Below are 9,218 nucleotides of genomic sequence, written 5' to 3' on the forward strand. Positions count from 1 at the left end.
ACAGGGCATTCTCTTGTTGATGGAGAGTCTAGTGGCTCGGAGATGAGCCTTTATGAGGAGAGTCTGGTGGCTCGGAGATGAGCCTTTATGAGGAGCTTCGGATTCCAGCAATGAGGACACCTGCTATAAAGAAGGCTTTGGAAGCCATGAATCCAAAGTTACGAAGATCTAGAAGAGTTAAAAACCCTATGCAGACGTTGACTTACGATGGTTATGTGGTAAATCACTATGCTTACATGGCAAAAGTTGTGCAGGTTATAGAGCCCACATGTTTTGATGAGGCTATTAGAAATGTGTATTGGGGGAAAGCTATGGATGAGGAGATGGATGGATTGTATAGAAATGAGACGTGGGATTTGGTGCCATTGCCTGAAGGCAAGAAAGCTATTGGATCTAAGTGGGTGTATAAGGTGAAACATAATAGTGATGGTAGCATAAGAAGGTACAAGGCTAGATTTGTAGCCAAAGGATATGCGCAAACGCATGGGATTGATTATGAGGAGACGTTTTCCCCGATTGCAAAGATAGCAACTGGTAGCGCTATGATTGCGATGGCTGCAGCAGCTAAAGGCTAGTTTTTACATCAAATGGATGAAAAAAATGTGTTCTTTAGATGATGACTTGCAAGAAAAAGTGTATATGGATCAGGCACCTAGTTTTTGAGAATACAAGTCACCCAAAGTATGTATGTAAGCTTCCTAAGGCCTTGTATGGGCTAAAGCAAGCTCCACGAGCATGGCATGACAAGATTGCTAAGTATCTTATCATTATTGGTTTTCAAATGGCAGATGTAGATCACTCTTTGTACAAGATTGATAAGGGTATTGTGATCATCACCATCTATACAGATGATCTTATTATTGGGGGTGACAACTTGGAAGAGATTAAGCATGTGAAAAGTCTTCTTTGTTAGGGCTACCACACCTCCAAGAGGAAACTCAGTGCATTCATCTAAAGGATGAGCAATAGAACACAACTATCGTAGGGAACTTACCAATGTTTCAAACTTGAGTCCCTTGAGGCCTCCAAGCTCACTTGTTAAGCTCCACCTCCACACTGTCACCGTAGAGTCGCTCTCACATCGTTGCATAAGGCAATCACTCTCTCTCACTCTCCCACACAAGCATGAATCATAAAAGCATAGAAGAAGCACGAATGCTAGAATGCTCTCTCTCAAGACACAAAGAAGAGCTCTTAATAGCACAAAGAGGGATCATGTACTTTCATTATATGAGAAAATGTCTTATATACATTTGGCCCTTATTCACACTTGGGTGCCCAAAACTTACTTAACTAGGACTTGGGTGGCTAATATCTCATTATGTACAACTTTTATAGTGCCATTTTATGACACTTATTAATGTCCTCAATTTGGAGGAGCATACTTGTTAATCCAAAATGGGATTAACATCCCCCTCTTCTTGATGTAGGTTCTATCCTCAAAACCTGTTACACCGAGGTCTAAAGACGGTCACCGAAATCATGTCGATAAATTTTGGCGTGACTGAAGCTTTCTGAGGGTGTGTCTGAATGTTGAGTGTGAGCGACGAACCTTATGTCCACCATGTCTTTGAACGTGACATGCATGTAAGCCAAACGATACCTTATACAATGGTAATACAACATCATGCCCCATTTAGATGGCCCTTGATTCATGTCGAACTACAGTTTCTCAGCTTCATATAGCAATCATACAGCTCTTTGGGTTGATCAATCAGGACCACGAGCAATTTCAAAAATCGAACACTTGCCACTATTGTTGGGTCTAGCATACGGCACCATGCCTATATCCAAGTGAGCATCTCTTTTCTTTTCTCCCGTATGTCTGTAAAGGTTGCTAGCATGAAGACATGGAAATTGTAACAGACATGGGAGTCATGCTGCTTAGCCTCCTGAAACTCCACTGGAGTCCATCTTCTCTTTAGGGGCATGTACAATCGGTCAACTCGCTACGTTGGTGGCGCACACATATAGACTTGGCTGTACTCTGGAATTGTTAAGTATTCTTTCCGCCAATCTAGCTGTATTCCAAAATCCTCTGGTTTGGGTCGTGCCTCATCTATGACAATTGTGGCATAGCTGCCTCTTATGTGTACGGAGTGACCCTTTCTCCACATGCGAAAGCAATAACTGATCAGGAAAGTGACAATTCTGATCTCTAGCAGGTCAGCCAATTGGGGATTGGCCAATTTCATGTGCCATACCACATTAGCCCACAATGTACCCTCTCCGGCCAAGGGAAGTAGTTCTTCTAAATCTGGGTGAGGTGCTCGTAGAGGGTATGGCACATAAGGCTATTTTGTTGATGTGTCCTTGGAGTAGACTTCTGGTTGAATCCTTCGAGAGTTAGTTCAAAGTGTGTTACTTGCATTAGTACTTTGAACATCAGCTTGGGCTTTAACAGAGGATTGCCAACACAAATAAAGCCCTCATATTCTACACCAGAAAATGACTCCAAAATTGTATCATCAGTGAAAGCTTCAATATTGTCCTGGGGAATAGGATATCGTACCTCCTGAGGTTGCCGTTGGGGAGCGGGAGAGGTGCCAGTATCTCCTTGGCGGGGGCAAGAGGGTTAGTGGGAAAATCTATTTGCCGAGGAGTGAAAGTAGAGAATATGCAGTCGGCCTAAGATGTAGTAGGTAGGGCATTAGGATAGGGATTAAGGAGTTTACTAGCGACATTAGAATATACGGGGTAAGTAGAAATTGAAGATGAAGATGAGGCCTCTTCCTGACCATGACCTATACTAGGGGGTGGGTGGCTAGGTTTGTGAGATTTCATAAACTCTTGAAGGTCAAGGATATCCTCACAATTTATGGTAGGATATTCAGTGGCATCAAAATTGTAGAGTACATTGGTTAACATGGATTCTAAGTGTTTATAGATATTAGAGTATAGTTTTAGAATTCCAAAAGGGTGATATAAGCAAGACTCACATAAGTTTAGATGTTGGTGAGTATTGTAAACTTCGAGCCACCCATGGCTTATAATCCACTGATAGGTGTGTGCTACCACCTCGTAGTTGGCCGCCGGTGTATCGAGAATGTCATCTGGAACAAACAAGTCTAGTTTTTCGACACATTGTCTAGAATTTCAAAGTTTTGGAGTACCTGACACCAACTACAAAGGTTTAACACAATAGGATGTAATGGATAAAATAACATATCTTGTGGATTAGTTAATACTATATCCCCCTGTAAAATTTCCATTATAATTGTGGGGTCAACATTGCGTTCTGTATTCTGCTTGATGGGGGTTAGTTCACCTAGGCCTAGGTCCTCAGACAGATTTAAAGTAAGGAGAGGTTCAGTGTAGACAAAAACAGAGCAAGAGTTTGAGGAGGGGCCCGAGTAGTTACTAACAAACTGACCTAACTCCAAGGCATGCTCAAGGAGTAGGCGCATGTCATCTATAGGCTCGAGCTCCGTGTCGATGTTCCTTGGGAGTATCTGCGCCATTCTCCCTAGGCCCACTTTCTCTAGCTTTTCTTTCACATCTGCCTCTTCCAAGATTTGGAGGCACTCTAGGCTGTGATATTGCAGTGCTACCTTTCCATGGGCCCTATGGATCTATCCATTTGCATATCTTAGCTTGGTTATGATCGCATTGGTATCAAAGCTCTTGGCTTTGATCTTGATGTTTCACTACAAGGGAATGATGGTTTACTGGCGCTTGAAGAAGACATGGTAAATACCATGAACGCTGTTATGCACATTGGTATACCCCCCAATACATAAGTGTCGGTATACGTGTCGATAAAAGTATAGTTTCATCGTAGATACCGGCGTGCATACCGACGTATATATCGGCGTTTTGTGCAAGAAATGTTTTTTGGGGTACTCAGAATTGAGAGAAAACTTGCATTTTGTATTAATTTAAAAAGGTGATTACATTATTCATAATTACATGCCGGTGTTGATCCAAGGCATGGATAACAACACTTTGTATGTTCTAGACCATTATATGTACATGTAAAAATTGCAGCCTAAAATACGTGTAACAAAGTAATATCATTTACATGAAAGTGTTGATCCAAATTATGGATAGCAATACGATAAAAATTCATGTGTATAAGCCTTATGTAAACATGGCTAGCACCACACTACTCGTCGCTAGCAGCAGGTGAGGGTTGAGGCATATCCTATATTAATGCATGCATAAGAAAAAATTAGTATTCAATGAAAAAATGCTAATACAAATGAGTATATGCATGCAAGAAGTAGTAGGATGCTTACCACATTCACTGCCTCTCCCCAATTGATAGGTGTATCTTGAGACTCCAATTGCTCAAGAAACGCATGTAGCCATATCTCTTCTCCTGCAGAAATGGAGGATGGCCTACCTTGCTCTCCTACATCAACCAACCAACACAAGGTTTGGGGCATGCAACTAATGCATATCATAGACAATGAATGAAAGAGATTTGCAAAAAAAACCTACAAAGTACTCATAAAAGGACTTGTAGCCTCCACATCCAAGGTGTGAAGAGCCAATACTTTCCATCCAAGCTTGTGTGGTTGCCCTCTGCTACCTGTACCTGTTAGGCATGTCTCTATACTCAGTCTGGATCATCACCACTTCTCCTTATCAAGATAAGTAAGTTTTGGCTTCCCCCCATCACAACATCCCGCACCTTGAATCTACATGATGCCATGGTTTTAACCATGACACTATTGATCCATTGATTTGGCACTACATCACCTGGTGTGCTGCTCTGCAGGAGTGTATTTGCTCTTGATTTGCTCAATGATGAAGTTTTTCTTATCTTTATCCAAGGCATGGTGTACTAGCCGAGGAGATGGGTGGTGGGTGTTAACATGTAGGAGACATAGCATATGTGCCACCACTCGCAGAACAACCACCACAACCACCCCCACCACTATTACGTCTGCGTGTAGTCGAGCGCCGGCTAAGGGTGCATGCCGGTGTAAGGGAGTTCCGTGTGGATGCAGTGGTGGATGGATTGGAGGGTCCAACTCCCCCCAAAGTACTAATGTGCCATGGCTCTCTACTCAGGGATAGCCTGTGAGGCGAACTCAAAGAACTGCTCTCTGCTAAGAGCCTGTGGTGTAGGCATGACGGAGGTGTGCTGCCGTTTGTCTAAGGGGTTGTAACCTCCTGAGGTATCGGGGCCATGATTCTACACACATACGTAAAGTTAGAGTTTGTTAGAATGTGTATATCATGCTTGTATAGAGCTAGATGCATTAATCATGTATGCAAGAAGCATGCATAAAGCTTAATGGCAAGAAGCTTAACACATGCATAGAGCTAGATGCATTAAGCATGTATGTAAGGAGTATGAATAGATCTAGATGCATTAAGCATGTATGCAAGAAGCATGCATAGAGCTAGATGCAAGAGCTAGATACATAGAGCTTAATGTAAGAAGCATGCATGCATTAAGCTCTATGCATAGAGCTAGATGCATAGATCTCTATGCATAGAGCTTAATGCATGCATGCTTCTTGCATCTAGCTCTATGCATAGAGCTAGATGCATAGATCTCTATGCATGCATTAAGTTCTATGCATAGAGCTAGATGGAAGAAGCATGCATAGAGCTAGATGAAAGAGCTTGCATAGATCTAGATGCAAGAACCTGCATAGAGATAGATAGAAGAGCATGCATAGAGCTTAACGCATGCACGAGCTAGATGCATTAAGCATATATGCAAGAAGCATGCATAGAGCTTAATGCATGCATAGACCTTAATGCATGCAGGAGCTAGATGCATTAAGCATATATGCAAGAAGCATGCATAGAGCTTAATGCATGCATAGACCTTAATGCAAGAAGCATGCATACATTAATATCTATGCATAGATCTTAATGCATGCATTAGGATCTATGAATCTAGCTTAATATAAGAAGCATGCATAGAGCTAACCCTAAGCTTGCATAGAGCTTAATCCATGCATTAAGCTCTATGCATAGAGTTTGCAAGAAGCCTATGCAAGCTCTATGCATAAGCTTGTAAGAAGCCGATGCATAGCCATTGTAAGAAGCCTATTCATAAGCTTCATGTAAGCTTGCAAGAAGCCTATGCAAGCTCTATGCATGAGGTTCTTGCATAAACTCTATAGAAGGAAAAAAGCCTATACATAAGATTTATCTACCCACCTCTCCATCTCGGGGCCTCTTGGATAGAAGTAGAAAAGAGAAAAAAAAACATAAGTAGCAAGGGTTTATGGTCCATACCTGGAAGTGAAGAGATTGTGTAAAGAACTTGACCTGCAAATACACACAACACAAGCAAACGAGTAAGTGTAAATCAGATCATAATAGAGCTGGGGAAGGCAAAGGAAACGAAGGCCCTTGCTTTTGACACAATTACCTTGAGTAGTGAGAGAAGGAGGAGAAGAAAAAACCTTGCAAAACAAAACACACACACACACACACACACACACACACACACACACACACACACACACACACACATTAGTAAATCCATGGCAATAAGGAGGAAAACATGAAATAAAAGGAGGGGGTGAGGAGTCTTCACCTCCAATCCAACACAATACTTCAAGAAAGAAGAAAAATGGTTGCGCAGTAGAGTTCTGTAATTTTTACGGGCGTCGATATCTGCGTTGGTATAGATGCCGGTATAAGTGTTGGTATAAATGTCGATAATAATTGAAATAATTTTCGTGGAGTATACCAGCGCTGATACCGGCGCCTGTAATTTTTAACAAACTTTGAATTTGAATCTTTGCCTTTTGGTTTTCCATGCCCAACATTTCACATTACATATATAACAGACCCCCATTAGCCCAAATTAAAAACATCCCAATGTAGTGGAGATGGCAAAAAATGACAACGTGGCACCCCAATACAGTCGCAACATGGAGCCTCCAAACACTGATGTGGCGTCTGTTAATCTTGAAGAGAAATGCATGTGCTCTTGCACACATTGTAAGTATCAAGTCACTCGAAAATGGAGAACTTGTAATAACCATATACACATGTATGGTATATATCCAGTGGCACGTCTACAAAATCTACGTTTTTACTCTCACAAAGATCCTAATAATATTGATGATCACTGCTAGATACAATTTTCAGGACAAGAAATCGAACAAACCAAAATATACAGGACAGTTCTCCTCAGGAATCCATCCAACATCAACAATGGAGAATATGTTAGAGGAGGCTACGATGGATGAGGTGTGGCATTTGCAGAATCGCTTCGTGATAGACCAGAGAGTCATGGGGTGAAGAGAATGATACCACAACATGACATCGAGATACAACACATGAAGAAGAGGAATTATGTAGCCTCGCACATCTACCACTTTATCCTCAAGCTCGGATATCCAAATTACGCACATGCCTGTCTATGTTGAGCTTACAATCAATGTTTGGGTGGTTTGATGCAAGCATGAAAAAACTATTCAAGTATGTATGACATGAGTATGATGTAATTTTTTTGTGTGTATAATGTACACATTGTTGATTAAGAATACCTATTTCATCTTGGTAGGTTATTAAAGGATCAAATCTTACCAAAGGATAATGAGATGCCGAGCTCTTGTGTGGAGGCCAAAAAATTTTGAAGTGTGATTGGCATGGACTACAATTGTATCCATGCTTGTCCCAATGATTGTATCCTATACTAACACGAATACACACATCTCAAGGAATGTCCACGTTGTGGGGTGCTCAGATACAGGCAAGATGTTCAAGGGAAAAAGGTTCTTGCAAAAGTTCTCAGACACTTCCCTATCATACCACCTCGGATAAAACATATGTTTAGGTGTAAATCTATAGTAGGTTTAATGACATGGAATTGGTCTACTAGATCCACGGACAATGTCATGTGCATCCCAGATGATTCGCTATCATGGAGAAACATTGAGGAGAAGTGGCCTATTTTCAAGGAAGAGCCTCATAACATTCGTCTAGAGCTAGCAATGGATGGTGTGAATCCATTTGGTCTACGAAGTTCATCATGGAGCACATGGCTTGTTTGCCTTGTAAATTATAACCTTCCACCATGGCTAGCAATAAAGAAGGGACACCTCTTACTATCAGTTGATAGTTCCTAGGAAGTACAAATTAAAGAACATGGATGTATACTTGGCCTCATTGGTAGAGGAGCTTCAAACACTTTGGGATGGCATTCGAGTTCATGATATGTCCAAGTGCTATTGGCAAAGAGTTACAGATGTGCAAGGTATACTAATGTGGACTATGCATGATTGGCTAGGCTACGGAGAATGCTCAGGTAAGTTTTGATACATACTTCAACAATTTCCTTCGCATTGTTACTTAATTAATTAAACTTGTGAGGTTTTGCATATATAGTTTTGTGTGGTTGCTCTAATCACCTTTCTTGTCGATTTGAAGGCTTTACTACATCTAGATACAACACATTGTTACTTAATTAATTAATTAAACTTGTGAGGTTTTGCATATATAGTTTTGTGTGGTTGCTCTAATCACCTTTCTTGTCGATTTGAAGGCTTTACTACATCTAGATACAACACATTTCCCTTATGTGGACCTCATTTGGATGCTCATTACATCACTTCAAAAGATAGTGTACCAGGGTCATGTGCAATATCGCCCTGAGAATCATGAATTGCGAGAGGGAAATCTAGGTAGACCACATTCGTGTTTAAAGACAAGTGATTGGAAGAAAGCATGGAGGGATAATGGAAATTTTGCACCCCCTAGGGATGAACAGGCTCTCCATTTTCCACAGACTTTCTTATTGAGAGATCTTCTAATAAACCATCTACTAGACCCAATGCACGTATTCAAGAATGTAGCTGAGGTGCTTTGGAAAACCATAAGTGGGGCCAAAGAAAGCAAGGGACAAAGGTATGATCTGGTGGTTGTAGGTTGTATGGAAGAATTGTGGTCACAACCACGACTCGATGGGAAGATGGTCCTACCTAAAGAACCCTGGGTCTTAAATAAATTGGAGGAAAAACAAGTAAAGAGGACTATTGCAGAGTTTTGCACCCCAACTGGATGTATGCATAGCCTAAAGGGTGCATTCACAAAAGATGACGAGCTTAGTGGCTTAAAGTCACATGATTGGCACAAATTTCTACAATTTGTGCTTAAATGGATGCCTCACTGAAGAAATAAGAGTTACCATATACAAGATTAGTACATTGGTGTGTTAGATCTCCACCAAGGAAATATGGCAAGAAACCTTAGAGTCGGCACATATACAAGATTAGAAATAAGAGTTACCATATACA

The 9,218-nt window shown here is 41.1% G+C and overlaps 1 pseudogene; it reads left to right on the forward strand.

Moving 5' to 3' along the window:
* Nucleotides 1–7,161: 7,161 nt before the first annotated feature.
* Nucleotides 7,162–8,577, forward strand: LOC147637087 (uncharacterized; annotated as a pseudogene).
* Nucleotides 8,578–9,218: the final 641 nt, after the last annotated feature.

The sequence above is a fragment of the Cibotium barometz genome, chromosome 7 (assembly GCF_041138505.1).
Source record: "Cibotium barometz isolate CiBa-2024 chromosome 7, ASM4113850v1, whole genome shotgun sequence".
In the NCBI taxonomy this organism is placed as follows: Eukaryota; Viridiplantae; Streptophyta; class Polypodiopsida; order Cyatheales; family Cibotiaceae; genus Cibotium; species Cibotium barometz.